At 40.7% G+C, this 14,973-nt stretch overlaps 1 protein-coding gene across 2 annotated transcripts in view; it reads left to right on the top strand.

Moving 5' to 3' along the window:
• Qser1 (glutamine and serine rich 1) overlaps positions 1-14,973 on the top strand; it is a 60,183-nt gene that overhangs the window by 400 nt on the left and 44,810 nt on the right. The gene's annotated exons all lie outside the window — the stretch shown is intronic.

The following is a 14,973-nucleotide window of genomic DNA, read 5'->3' as shown; positions in this document are numbered from 1 at the left end:
ACTGGACTCCCACATGGTGAAGTTTTAGGCTTCCAGGTTGAAGTCGGTATCTGGGGAACCGTGACCGACTCCCGGAGAAGGCCTAGCGGCGCGCCGCAGAGTCCGGGGCAGTGACATTCCATTGTATTGGAGCCTGGGTGGCCGACAATGTGGTGTTTGGGGGCCTCGGCAGTGTGAAGGTGGGGGGCGGTGACAGGGGATGAGGAGCGGGGCCGTGTCGCTGACGCTGGGGGTGGGGGGCTGGGATGGCTGGGCTACAAGGGACCCCCCCCCTCCGCTCCAGGGTGGGACGCGAATGCAGAGCAGGGGCTGGGTGACATATGTTTGCAGTGGTGGCTCTGTTCCACGCGTTCAAAGTTGCTCTTAGGTTTCCTATCCGTTAACAACGACAGGAAGTCAAGAATCCCTCTTTGCTCTCTGTGCCTGTGGGTGACTGAGTGTTGGGAAGCATTGAGGGCTGGTGGTCAAAGAAGGCTCTCAATGTCGAAGACCCAAAGCATGTTTCTCCATCTCGGCTTCATTCTATAGTGCTGGGCTTCGAGAGTTCATCTTTGCTCCAGCCTGGCTAAAGGACCACAAAATGTGCACTCTGTTTGATACTTAAGCTCGCGGGAAACGTGTAGCCGTTTTTGAAACGGTCCCATTCGAATAACTGGAAGGCGTGGTTTGGTTTTGGAGGCTTTGGGATCGGGCTATTTTTAAAGCCACCTCCCCTGAACAATACTGAATCTGGTAGGTACAGCTTCTGACCCAAGAACAGGGAAATCCTGGCTTGCTAATGACTTCATCCTCTGCTACCAACAGGAAGCTTCGTGCCTCTGTGATCTCACCAGGTTTATAAAATGATTTTAATGGCAAGTGAACTTTTCAATTCACTTTCCACATTACGGTATTCTAATTACCTTTGTTTTTGTGAAAGTGCCGCTTTCATGATTTGAAGTAGATGTGTAAAGAGTAACTGGTCTTTGTCTTAGATTGTACCTTGGAATTATTTTGAAGGAATGAAAGAAATAATGCTTCAACAAAAGGATAATAACAAATCTTAGAAAATCTTGGCCTGTTTGTTGAAAAGAGCCGGGATTTTTTTTTAAGCGATTTTTTCCAGTTTAGAGCTAACTGGTGAGATGCTGAGGTCTTTCAGAAATAGCTATAGTTTTGTGTTATTGTAAGTAAGCCATTTTGAAGAATTTTAGGAAGGATATTATTTGACCCATCCTTGGTTACTTTTGGTGATAGTTTAACTATCATTTTACAGAGCACAGTTGCATTATCTATGATAATTTACAAATTAATTTTCTCTTCTGTGAGCAGCAATGATAATTGCAGCATTTCTTATCTCTCTTTTTTTTCATTTCTTAAATCTCAAGTAAAAATGTTTTATTGGGTGAATGACACTGAAATGCTGCCTAGTTATTGTCTGTTATTTCTTTGAATGGAGTACCTCTGAAGCAAGAAACAAGAACTGGCTGGTCATATTTTCCACATTTTATCAGAGTAACACAGAATGCTCCCGAAGCATGTTTGAAAACAAGTTTAAAAGATTTTTGTTATTGTTTCTTGTATGTTACTGGTACTTAAATGCAAACACTCCCTCCCCATTGCTTTTAAAACATTTTGGAGGGGTGTGGCCAGCCAAATTATAGCATAGAAAATTCAGGCTTTCCCCCTCCCCCACAAAACCTGCTTTGTTAACATGTTGTGCTAGGATCAGGCCATCTGTACAGGGCTGCTCACACTTCTTAATTGTACTTTACTTTTCTTCAAACCAGGCAAATTGTCCTCTTTGATTTCAGTGACATCAGAACTATTGTATCTGGAATGGACTTTCAGAGTCCTCAATATCAGGCATTTCAGAAGCTTAATCATATTTTTACAACATTTTGAAAAAGCTGTTTCATAATTTGTTATTGGTTGAACGTTTTTGTTTCCCTTTTGTGGCAGTTTCTTCTGAATGTGCAAATGAACACTGGCTGTGATGATGTAATGTGGATATTTATCCATAAAGAATTAGCTTGTCTGCCACCTTATTTCCTGTAACTTACTCAGAAACTGACAGATGGTAATGGCATTCACTTGTTACTGACATGGGATTTAACATTCTACTTTATGTCTTTGCTTGCTCCTAAGATGCATTTTCATCACTGAACAGGGAGGTGCCTGGTAAATCATGAATTTGAAACAATATTTTTTTGATACAACAGCTCCATCAGCTGTTAGATTATTTGTTTGTTTTGATTGGTTGATTGGGTTTTTGTTGTTGTTGTTGTTGTTTTGTTTTTTTCAAGACAGGGCTGTCCTGGAACTTACTATGTAGACCAGGCTAGCCTCAAACTCAGAGAGATCTTGCCTGTCTCTGTCTCCCAAGTATTGGGATTAAAGGTGGCCGTATTTGATTGTTCTAACGGTTGGGAAATGATGAGAAACTCATTTGTTTGTTTGTCTTCTTTAAAAAGGATTTATGGAGAGGATTTTGGGCCCTAAGTGTTTCTAAAATAGCATTTGGTAGTTGTGTAGTTTGAGGCTAGGAGCTGGTCTTGTACATTTCTACTTGTTTGTGTGCCTCAGTTTTAGAAACCAATTGATCATGCACTTTACACATCGTCATGACCTTTTAGGAGGTTGTTTGAGGGGTTGTTTGCTTTTGTGTTTTCAATATGGATGCTATAAAAGGGAATAAACTGAAGGGATTCATGCCTAGAATCCCAGCACTCTAGGAGGCAGAGGCAGGCCGATCTCTGAGTTCAAGGCCAGTCTGGTCTACAGATCGAGTCCAGGACAGCCAAGGCTACACAGAGAAACCCTGTCTTGAAAAACAAAACAAAAACAAACAAACAAACAAACAAAAAGGTTATGGGAGCTTTATAAATCGTGTAAGTGAAAGATAATAGGAGCTTGTATCCATACAAAATGGGGGAAAAAAACCAAGAAGAAAAAGGAGGAGGAGGAGATATATTTAACAGTAGCAGGCTAGATAGGCATGGAAACTTGCACCTATAATCCCTGTACAGAGGAGGGTAGCTTCTGAGTTCAAGGCCAACCTGGTTTACAGCGTCTCAGCCCTACAAAAGGCAATTAAGGCTTGATGACAACACACAGAACTCTCAGGTTTCTCAACTGAGCAGCTAGATGACTAGAGGTGTGGATAGAGATGAATCTATAAGAGAAATAGAGGTGAGATGGCTGTAAAAATATGAGCTCATCATTAAATGACCTTTACATACTCAAGTAAAAGGTCAGAGAGATAGTGGAATATGTGACTAGGTACTCAAAGGAGGTTTGAACTGAAAACAAATAAGGTCATCTCCTTTGAGATGGCATTTAAAAACACATCAATCCCCAGCGTTGAGTAAACATGGGGGATTAGTTAGAAGAGGAATTAAAAGCTGGTCAAGAACAAGGAAAGGCTGTGGGCCAGAGATGGTGAAGGAGGACCAGGAAAGTTTAGTGTGGTTGAAAGAAGAATGTTTGTCTGTAGTAAAAAGGACACTGAAATAGGATATTGACGTTGTTTCTAGGCCAAATCATGAGCGCTGTTTAACCGTCATGTGGGTGACATTCAGCAGTGCAGTATAATGGCTAAACAGAGAGGTTCAAGACTAACAATGCCCAAGTGACCTAGAAGCTTTGTAGCTGCAGATGTGTTGCTTAATATGTCTGTGCCTCAGTTTCCTCATCCATAGAAGAAACATAGAAAGAATACCTACTGTAGGGCTGGAGAGATGGCTCAGCAGTTATGAGCATTTATTGCTCTTGTAGGGAACCCAGGCTTGACTTGGTTCCTACCACCCACATAGCATCACACAAATCTCGTTTCAGATTTGATGCTCTTCTCTGAGGGCACCATGCATACACATAATGCGCGTGCGCGCACACACACACACACACACACACACACACACACACTATATTGATGCGCACGCGCACACACACGTATTTGCATATATGCATATATATGCAGGTAAAACACGGGTACAGATAAAATTGTTTTAGAATCACTTATTGCAAAGAATTTTTTGTAAAAAATAAATTATTAAATGTGGCTTAAAACAGTGGCTAGTAAAAATTAGCTCATTAAATAAATTATAGCTACAGCAGCACTACTGTTTCCCTGAGCTAATGCTTTTTGAACTCTAATAGCAGAAGTTTGGTTGAAATAATCTTTTGCTAATTTAGGATTGTCTTTACTTATAAATTGTTTGCTGTTTGTTTGTTTTTGTTTTTCGAGACAGGGCTTCTCTGTGTAGCTGTGGCTGTTTTGGACTCACTTTGTAGAGTTGGCTAGCTTTGCACTCACAGAGATCTACCTACCTCTGCCTCCCGAGTGCTGGGATTAAAGGCGTGCAGCTCCTGGAAGATTTCTTGAGTTTAAGGCCAGCCTGGTCTACAGAGCAAGTTCCAGGATAGCCAAGTCTACACAGAGAAGCCTTAAGACTCACTCAGAGGCTGGGGAAATAGTTCAATGAGTGGATTGCTTGCCTAGATTTCTGTAGGCTTTGAGTTCAGTCTCTAACACCACATAAAAACCATGTATGGTGGCACATGACTTTGTGTGGGGTAAGGTGGGGGTTGGAGTGATTGATTTATGTGCATCTCATTCCTCCTTGCCCCTATAGCAGGAGAGAGATGAAGGGTTTGGATGTTTGTGATTATTGAAGTATATGGACTGCTGCTTAACCTTCATATGTCCTTGCTGTGTTTTCTGGAGTAACACACGTTATTTCTTCCTTTTTTTTTTTTTTTTGTTTGTTTTTTGTTTTGTTTTTTTTTTGTTTTTTAGACAGGGTTTCTCTATGTAGCTCTTGCTGTCCTCTCTTAGACTCACTTTGTTGACCAGGCTGGCCTCGAACTCACAGCGATCTGCCTGCCTCTGCTTCCCAAGTGCTGGTATTAAAGGTATGCGCCTCCCCATGCCCAGCACAGGTTTTTTTCTTTTTTTCATTAAACCGGTATCTCAGTACCTGATAGGTGTGAGGGAATGTTGACTTTATCTTTAAATATATTTCTTCAGTGAAAGCTCAAGAAATGTAATGATTTGCATTCATTCACTCATTAGAATGTACTGAGCATCTGAGTTCCTGATACTAGGCCAAGTTCTACAGGGTACTGTAGAAATAGGGAAGACACTGTCCTGCCTCTTTAAAGGTGATCTACAAGGGTGACAGGATAATTAATATACTTGTTACTTCTCTGCTTGGCTTCTAAATGCTGACATGAGCTGGGCTTAGAGTTTCATCCTTTTCATCTCTCTTCTCAAGTTCTCTAGCTGAACTTGATACAAATGAGGTGACATTCAAATTTATATCTTTATTTTTACATCTAGTGCCTGCCATTGAACCCATGTTTCAAACATAGTAATTCTAAAACATGATTATCTTTTCCATCTTAGTAAGTGCTGCCACTGTTTACCATAATCCTCATAGGAATTATTGTAGCTGTTTTTTGTTGCTTTTCATGCTTCTGTTTTAGGCCCTCTAGATTTTGTTTTATTTATATTTTGTGTGTATAAATGTTTTGCCTGCATATATGTGTGCGCCTCACAGCCATTCAGTGCTCTTAGAGGTGAGAAGAAGGCCTTGGAACTGGAGTTACAGGTGATTGTGAGCCACCGTATGGGTACTGGGAATCAAACCCAGTCTCTGTGAGAGCAGCCAGTGCTTTTAACCTCTGAGCTGCGTGTGCAGGCCCCCCTCTGCCTATTTTATTAGGTATAGATTGGGCAGAGTTAACTTTTCAAAACTCAAACCAGGTGATGCATTATCTTGATTAAAAACTTCCAATGTTACTCACAGTCAGAGTCAGATCCTTGTTGGCCTGTGGGGCTCTCTGTTGGCTGAGCCTCAACTAACTCTGAAATCTTACCACTGGTCTCTCGCATTGCACCATCCTTGCAGTCAGATTGGCTTTTTCTCCAGAAACATGCTGAGTTTATGATGTCTGTGCAGACTGTTCTTTTCACCTGGAGTTGTCTTTGCTTTGCTCTTTCTGGGTATTTCTGCTCTTTCCCAGATGTTTTCCTGATGGAGGGTCTCAGGATCAGTAGTGCTCATCACTGTCAGAATGTAGTTTGTCCATCACAGCAGCATCATCTTTGAATTCATTCTACTGGTTTTCTTGTAACGTTTTAGTATTACTACCTTTTTTTTTTTTTTTTTTGCTTTTTCAAGACAGAGTTTCTCTGTCCTGGACTCACTTCGTAGACCAGGCTGGCCTCGAACTCACAGCAATCCGCCTCCCTCTGCCTCTCGAGTGCTGGGATTAAAGGCGTACGCCACTATTTCCCAACTAGTATTGCTACTCTTTCATGAGACTAGGATTCATTTAGTAATTGATAGCATAAACTAAAGAGTAAGAATGTTTGGGTTTGTATTTTGACTTTTATTTTATTTATTTATTTATTTATTTATTTATTTTTGTTTTTTTGAGACAGAATTTCTCTGTATAACCTTGACTGTCCTGGACTCTGCTTTGTAGACCAGGCTGGCCTCGAATTTACAGCGATCCACTTGCCTCTGCCTCCCGAGTGCTGGGATTAAAGTCGTGCGCCACCACCGCCTGGCTTAGAAAAGCATCTAGAGCCATGTTGGTATATAGAATAGCGCACACTGCAGCATGTATTGCTGGCGAACATTCAGGGAATGGAATAATAACTGCTCCAGGAACACGGTTTCTTTTTGGGAGAGGTACAAGTAAGGCTTTCTAGTTACGATGATCATGGAGCGTTTGTCAATTAGACTGCACACAAACTGACTTGCATTGTTAGTGTTACCTAATAGAAAGGATTAACACAAAGGAGGAGCTTCCACGAACAAGAGTCCAAGAGGAAGGACATGGACTCTGCTCCCTCTGCTTGTTTAGGGCTAGCCTTTGAACTGGTATAGCATCAGTTCTGTCACAGTCTGTCAGTCTGTGCAGTCTCTGGGTAAGTGCAGTCATTATGGGAGGGAGTCTAAACCAGGGTATGTTTTCATTGTGGGGACTCACCAGAGTTATAGTACCACAGGGTGAATACTAGATTAGGGAATTTGAAAGGATCTTATAGAAGGATGATATTGTGAAAACTGTAGTCTTTATTAAGTGACAGATGTCAGTGCACTGGCCTAATAATTTTAGCTTGGGTGTTTCTTCCATGTATGTCTGTGCACCATGTGGCACCCTCAGAGGCCTGAAGAGGGTGTTGGATCCCTACCAACTGGAGTCACAGATGGTTGTGAGCTGCCATATGGGTACTGGGAATTGAACCTGTATCCTTTGGAAGAACAGGGAGTGTTCTTAAGCGCCATTCTTTAACACCTGTGAATTGGTTTAATAAGATTAACTTGGCAGTTAACTACAGAATTGGTTAGAACTGTCTAGAATTAGCAGAAGTAGGAAACAGATTGTGAGATGAGAAGCAGTGTACCACATCAGACAAGAGGGAGGCGGTAGAGTTTTATAGTGATACTGGCATAGAAAGGATGGGGCCATAGGTTGGTGAGGTGCTCAATCTGTAAAGATGCTTGTAAGCCTGGTGGCCTGAGTTCAATCCCCAGAACTGTAATGGGGGCAAGAGAGAACTGACTGCATTAAGTTGTTCACTGACCACCCTGAGTGCCCCATGGTACATTTGCCTCTTCTACCGTAAAGAGGGTCTCAATGACTGAGTAAACAGAAAGATAACATTACCAGGGTTGTTGGTAGCCTACATATTAAAGGATAAGAGAAAGTTACATTTGGATCAGTTTGAGAATTTCACACACTGTGTTTTGATCATACTCATGCGCCTTTTCCCTCAACTCTTATCTTTTTTTTTCAACTCTTATATTTTGAGGTAGAGTCTTACTATATAGTCTGCTGGCTACCCTGGAATTCTCTACACAAACCAACTGGCCTGTACTCACAGAGATCCACCTACTCCTGCCTCCCAATTACTGGGATTAAAGGCATGTGTCACTTTTCTTTTTCTAAAGGCCTATTTATTTTTATTGTGTGTGGGTGTTTTGTTTGTGTAGCATATGTATGCACTGCTTGTTGAGCCAAAGAGGGCATCACCCAGAACTGGAGTCATAGACTGTTGTTAGCTGCCATATGGATACCAGGGGTCAAACCTGGGTCATCTGGAATGGCAGTCTGTACTTTTACTACTAAGCCATCTTTCCACCCCCACCACCATTGTTGTTGTTGTTTTAATATTTACTTATTTATTATCACGTTACAGTGTGCTGCCTGCAAGCAGTCCTGCAGTGCCAGAAGAAGGCATCAGATCACATTATAGATGGTTGTGAGCCACCATGTGGTTGCTGGGAATTGAACTCAGGACCTCTGGAGGAACAGTCAGTGCTCTTAACCTCTGAGCCATCTCTCCAGCCCCCATTCAATATTGTTTTTTAAGTGGCAGAAATTGTTCATAGGTTTGTCAACATGAGTGTGTGTTTGTGTTATAAAATGTATTCATGTTATTGTGCACATGTATGTGTACATGGAAGCCAGAGGTAAATGGTACTTTTACCACTCTCTACCTTAGTTTTTTGTGACAGTGTCTGTCACTATACCTGGAGCTCATTGTTGAACTATCTGTCTGACTAATGAGCCTAAAATCTGCCTGTTCCTTCCTCTTAAAATGCTGTGGTAAAAGACGCATGCCACCATGCTTGGCTTTTTTACTTTTTTTCTTCAAAGATTTATTTTTATTTTATATGCGTTGGTGTTTTGCCTGCATGTATGTCTATGCCAGAGTGTAGGATCCCCTGGAACTAAAGCTACAGATGGCCATGTGGGTGCTGGGAATTGAACCCAGGTCTCCTGGAAGAACAGCCAGTACTCTTAACCACTGAGCCATCTCTTTAGTCCCCCATGCTTAGCTTTTTTGTGGGTGCTGTGTATCCCAATTCAGTTTCTCATGACTGCATACCAAGTACTTTACTAGCTGAGCCATCTCCCTACCCTCCAATCTGTTTTGATCTATGTATACATTGCATAAACAAATGCTGGTTCACTTTTGTCAGTAAATGCTGTACAACTCTTGTAGGCATTAAAGATCCAGTGGCAGTTAATGTAGAAGAAAAAAAATCTCTGTTCTTATAAGTCTAGCATGCTTAGGCTCAGGTAGAAGGATCTTAAGTTCCAGGGTAGCTGACCAATGTGGGAAGACCCTGTCTTAAAGAACAAAGTGAAAGTTCTGTGGGGTTTTTGTTTGTCTGTTTGTTTAATTTGAGGTGTAGAGTCATTTAGCTCAAGCTTGCCTCGATCTGTCTGTGTAGCTGAGAATAGCCTTGAGATTGATCCTCCTACTTCATAAGTGTTGGGATCACAAATATATGTGTTACCATGTGTCTGGCAGAAGTCTTTGTCTTTGTTGAGCTTAACTCCCTAGCCATTAGGGAGGCAGAGGAGCAGTTAAGAACAGTTCCTCTTTGAGGAAGTAGCTAAGGAAGCAGCATGTGCAAATGTCCTAAGGCAAGGAGTTTGACAGTTACCTTCCCTGATACAATCTTAATGCTCCTGCATAGTCACCTGGAAGACTTGCTGAAAAACAACAACAAACAACCCGGCCCCCCATTGGTTGCTGGCCCAGATCCAGAGTTTTCTGAATCAGTCAGTACATCTGGGATACAGCCCTGTAATTTGCATTCCTAACAAGTTCCTAAGTGATTTCTATTGCTGCTTGTTTAAGGGCCACACTGAGAAACTGATGTGGATCTTATCTCTCTTGGCAGCTTGTTTGAGTTAGAGCTACCTCTTCACAGAGCTTTCCTGACTACTAAATTTATTTTTAATTATGTGTAGGTGTCTGCATGTGGATATGTGATTGCAGATGCCATAAGAGATGTCAGACCCTTGGAGCTGGAGTTAGAAAAAGTTGCCATCCTTTTCGGATGGTACTGGCACACACCTTTTCTCTCTTCTTCATCTTCTCCTCCTCCTCCCCTCCTCCCCCTCCCCTCCTCCTCCTCCTCCTCTTGTTGTTGTTGGCACACAATTTCAATCCCAGCACTCAGGAAACAGAGGCAGGCAGATCTCTGAGTTCGAGGCCAGACTGGTCTACAGAAGGAGTTCCAGGACAGCCAAGGCTACACAAAGAAACCCTGTCTCAAAAAACCAAAAACAAATAAATCCCCAATTTGTGATCCTCCTGAAAAAGCAGAGTTATTATTTACCTCCAAACTACCTCTCCAGCGCCCTTCCCCCAATTTACATAAAGCCCTTAATTACTTTCAAGTGTGTGCTCTTAGCTAAAAAGCCCAAGAAGTGAGTTTAGGGGTCTATATAGAGACAGTAAAGGATGCTCAGAGATGAAGGTTTTATTGAGTGATATATTTATTCTCAGCCTTTGCCTGACAACTACAGTGGTTACTCAGTGCACTGCTCTAATAATTTTTGTTGTATAATTTCAGTTCCACTGACTAACTGTAGTAGATATTGTTGTTAACTAACTTACAATAAAACTGAACCATAGAGAGGTGAGTTTTCCTAAGCCCATAAAGCTGTTACGTGGCTGAGGCAGTATTTGAACTCTGAAAATGTGATGTGGGAGAATATCACAAGGTGTTTTAGGAAAATTCCTTTTGTGCTTTTGAGGATATAGGAGGAAGCAGAACTGTTAAATGAAGTAAAAAGGAAAGTTAAGGATAGAAGACTGAAGAAGGTTATATTAGGCCTTTGGGACTTAACAGAGAGGCTAGGCTCCTGTTTGTTCAAAAGAATTGGGGTTGTTTTTCCTACAGCATACTTTTGATAAAACTTTTTAGAGACAAGGCCATGGCTTTGTACCAGATTGAACAATCTGTCATAATATCTGAAAAATTCAGAAGTATTTACTAAGTACCTCATATTTAAAGTCCTGTTCCATATATAGCTTTTTAAATTCGCTTTTGATTTCTTTTTTTAAAGATTTATTTATTTATTTGTTATTTATTACATATACAGTGTTGTGTCTGCACGCCAGAATAGGGCATCAGATCTCATTATAGATGGTTATGAGCCATCCTGTGGTTGCTGGGAATTAAACTCAGGACCTCTGGAAGAGCAGACAGTGCTCTTAACCACTGAGCCATCTCTCCAGTTCCTGCTTTTGATTTTTTATGGAACCATGTCCACAAATTCTACCTGATCTGCTCATCTTGAGTGGACACACCAATTTTTCACTGTGTGTTAATTACTTGTTTCATTCCTATGTAAAAATACTTGAAAATTTCATTTTAATGCTAGGCATGGTAGTACATGCCTTTAATCCCAACACTCAGGAGGCAGAGGCAGGCTGATCTCTGAGTTTGAGGACAGTCTGGTCTACAGAGAGTTCTAGGACAGCCAGGGCTATTATACAGAGAAACCCTGTCTGGGGAAGGGAAGAAAGAAAGAAAGAAAAGAAAAGAAACATTTATCTTAAGAAAACGTTTGTTTTGGATTATGGTCAGTCCACTGTGTCAGGGAAGAGTTGGTGGCAGAAGCAGGGGAGGCTAGTACTTGCATCCACAGTCAGGAATTTGTTCCAAGACCCCACCCTATAGAAAGGACCACTCAGATGAGGTGAGTCTTCCTATCGTAATTAATCTAGATAATTTCTTACTGACATGCCTAGAAATTTGCTTCAAATTTGATTTGATTAAAAAATCTTATCAAGGGGCTGGAGAGATGGTTTAGCGGTTAAGAGCACTGGCTGCTCTTTCAGAGGTCCTGAGTTTAATTCCCTTCAACCACATGGTGGCTCACAACCATCTATAATGAGATCTGGTGCACTCTTCTGGCCTGCAGACAGAACACTGTATACATAATAAATAAATAAATCTTGCTTTAAAAATCTCATCAAATTGACAATGAAGTGGACCACTACAATTTTATCCCTTGTCAACCTGGCACTCAAACATCACTTTTAAGCTATGACTTTCCCACTCTCTGTCCCCACAGGCTCATTGCCATCTCGTTGAAAAAATGTATTCAGTCCAACTCCAAAAGCGCACATAATATTTGGCAGTTTCAACATTGTTTAAAAGTCCAGAGTTCAAATCTTATCTTTGACTGAAGGCACCCTCATAACTGTGAGTGCCTATGAGCTTAAAAAAAAGTTAGACTCTTTAAATATGCAATGACACAGCAAACATTCTCACTCCAAAACGGAAGAACAGGGCACAGTGAGGAATGATTGAATCAGGACTGGAGAGATGGCTCAGCAGTTAAGAGCACTGGCTGCTCTTCTAGAGGATCCTGGTTCAATTCCCAGAACCAGATCACAGTTGTCTGTAACTCCAGTACCAGGGGATTTGACAACCTCACACAGACATATATACAATGTGAGTAAAACATTAGTAAGCATAAAACTAAATTATATGTTATGAGGAAGAAGAAACAATGATTTAATAATGGATGAAAGGAAGACCAAAACCCATCAAGGAAAAAAGCAGATCCTGCAACTAAACTATAACTCTGTGAAGGTATGTGTTAGCTATCGATCTCTGTGGCAGAATGCCTGAGCATATTATTAGTTAATAATGAGAAAGAGTTTATTTTGGCTCATGGTTTCAGTCCACGGTAGCTTAAACTTTCACCTTGGGCCTGTGGTGCCACAGAATATCATGGTAAGAACATGTGGTAGATCAAAGGCACTACTTCATTGCTAGAAAACAAAGAGACTGGAGGGGAAAACGGTTGAGTTCCATTATGCCCTTCAAAGGGCACAACTCCAGTGACCTAACTTCTATAAGGCTTCTTCCCATGGACAATCAGAATCAATCCTAGGGGCTGGAAAGAAGGCTCCACAGTTGATAGGCACTTGTTGCTCTTGAAGAGGACTCAGGTTTGGTTCCCAGCACTCACATATCTGCTCACAAGTATCCATAACTCTAGTCTCAGATCTTCTGAAGTCCCATGCAAGTAGTGTAGATATACATATGCTGGTATTGAGATGTGTACCCCTGGGTGGCCTTGAACCCATAAAGATCTTCCCGCCTCTGCTTTCCAAGTGCTGGATTAAAGGCATGCACTACCACACTCAGCTTAAAATATTTTTTATACATATATGTATGGGTGTCTATACCACAGTACTTTTGTGATCAGAGGACAAATAAGAGGTGGTTCTTGCTGAACTGTCTCTCTGACCTTGACTTATCTTTTTCTGTTACTTCTCCAGTACCCTGTAATAGCATATATTTGTTGAACAAAGAAATAAATTAACTGGGCATGGTAGCACACACCTTTAATCCCAGCACTCGGGAGGCAGAGGCAGAGGCAGGCAGATTGTTGTGAGTTTGAGGCCAGCCTGGTCTACAAAGCGAGTCTAGGAAAGCCAAGGCTACACAGAGAAACCCTATTGGAAAAAAAAAAAAAAAAAAAAAACACAAAATAAAAAAAGAAATAAATTTATCCTTTTCTACTAGTACTTATTTCATTATATCTTATAGACTACACTGAGGTATGTATTATATGACAGAAATCTTGTGTATGCCTTACACTAGTACATACATACATACATACATGCAAAGATACATACATACTGAGTAAGTGCATAGGCACTTGAGCTGAAATTTTCCCTTGGGAAAAAACTAAAAAAAAAAAAAAAAAAAAAAGCTAAATGGGTACAAAAGAAATAATTTAGAGCTGTACTTCCAATATAGGAGGTTTGTGAATATATTTTTTTAAGGCTTTTAGTATACTTACTTGTGTGTGTGTGTACATATGTATACATTTGTACTCTCGAAGGCTAGAAGAAGATGTTACCTGGAACTGGAGTTACAGGTGATTATAAACCACCTGACATGGGAGTTGCATCTTTTCCCGGTTCTTTCTTTAAAAAAAAAAAAAAAAAAAAAAGATTTATTATTTTTTTATTATCATGTGTATGGTGCTCTGCCTGCATGTACACCTGCATGCCAGAAGAGGGCATTAGATCACATTATAGATGGCTGTAAGCCACCATGTTGTTGATGGGAATTGAACTCAGGACCTCTGGAGGAGCAGACAGTGCCCTTAACCTCTGAGCCATCTCTCCAGCCCCTGCTAGGTTCTTTCTAAGAGCAGTATACACTCTTAACCACTGGCTCATCTCTTGAGCCTCCACCTCCCACTGTAATTTGGTTTTCAGATTTTTATTTGTGTGAGTGAGCATGTGTGCATGTGTGTGTACATACTTGTTTGTATGTGTACCACAAGTGTGCAGTGCCCACAGAAGACAAAAGTCACCAGATGACCCTGGAAATTAGTTAGATAAATCTGGGAGTCACCTGAGTGCTAGGTATTGAACTCAGATATTCTACAAGAATGTCAAATGCTCTTAACTGCTGAACTATCTTTCCAGCTCCTCTTCAGCCCATATATATATATATATATATATATATATATATATATATATTGTGTGTGTGTGTGTGTGTGTAGAAGTCAGGGAACAACTTGTGGGAGTTAGTTCTTTGCTTCAACTATTTAAGTCTCAGGGATCAAACTGGCAGGTGTATTTACACACTGAGTCATCTTGCTCTGGCCTCATAAGAGTTTTAAAACAAATTTAAAATCAAGGCTAAATAGAATTTAAAACAAAAAAGGCACTTAGGTATAGACCGTCAATTAACATTTTACACTTTTTTTCTGCCTGCTCTCACCTTTCCCTTCATCCTTTATACCTTCATTTTGTTTCTTGCTCTTTGTCTTCTCAGGAGGGTGAAGAGGAGCTATGTAACATGGGTAATACATACATATTTTGGTTATGATTACTCTCTCTGCACTTCCTCTTTGTGTCTGAGCTCAGTGTAGAAGTTATAATTTTTTGAGGCACTAATTCCCAGTTTTTCTTCCAAGTTTTAGTTCTGCTTTCTCATTTTCCTTGTAGGTTCATTCTCTGTCTCTTCCTTAAATCTGCATTTAACGTGATTGATTGTAAAAACACGAACTATAAATGGTGGCTTGCTTTCTTTAAATAGAATAGACCTGTCCCTCTAATTCTAATGCTTACATATTTTCATGATTTTTTTTTCATAATTTATATTTATTGTATGTGCATTGGTGGTTTTGCCT

Source organism: Acomys russatus, chromosome 4, assembly GCF_903995435.1.
Source record: "Acomys russatus chromosome 4, mAcoRus1.1, whole genome shotgun sequence".
NCBI classification, from domain to species: Eukaryota; Metazoa; Chordata; class Mammalia; order Rodentia; family Muridae; genus Acomys; species Acomys russatus.
This window is presented reverse-complemented; position numbering and strand designations above follow the sequence as displayed.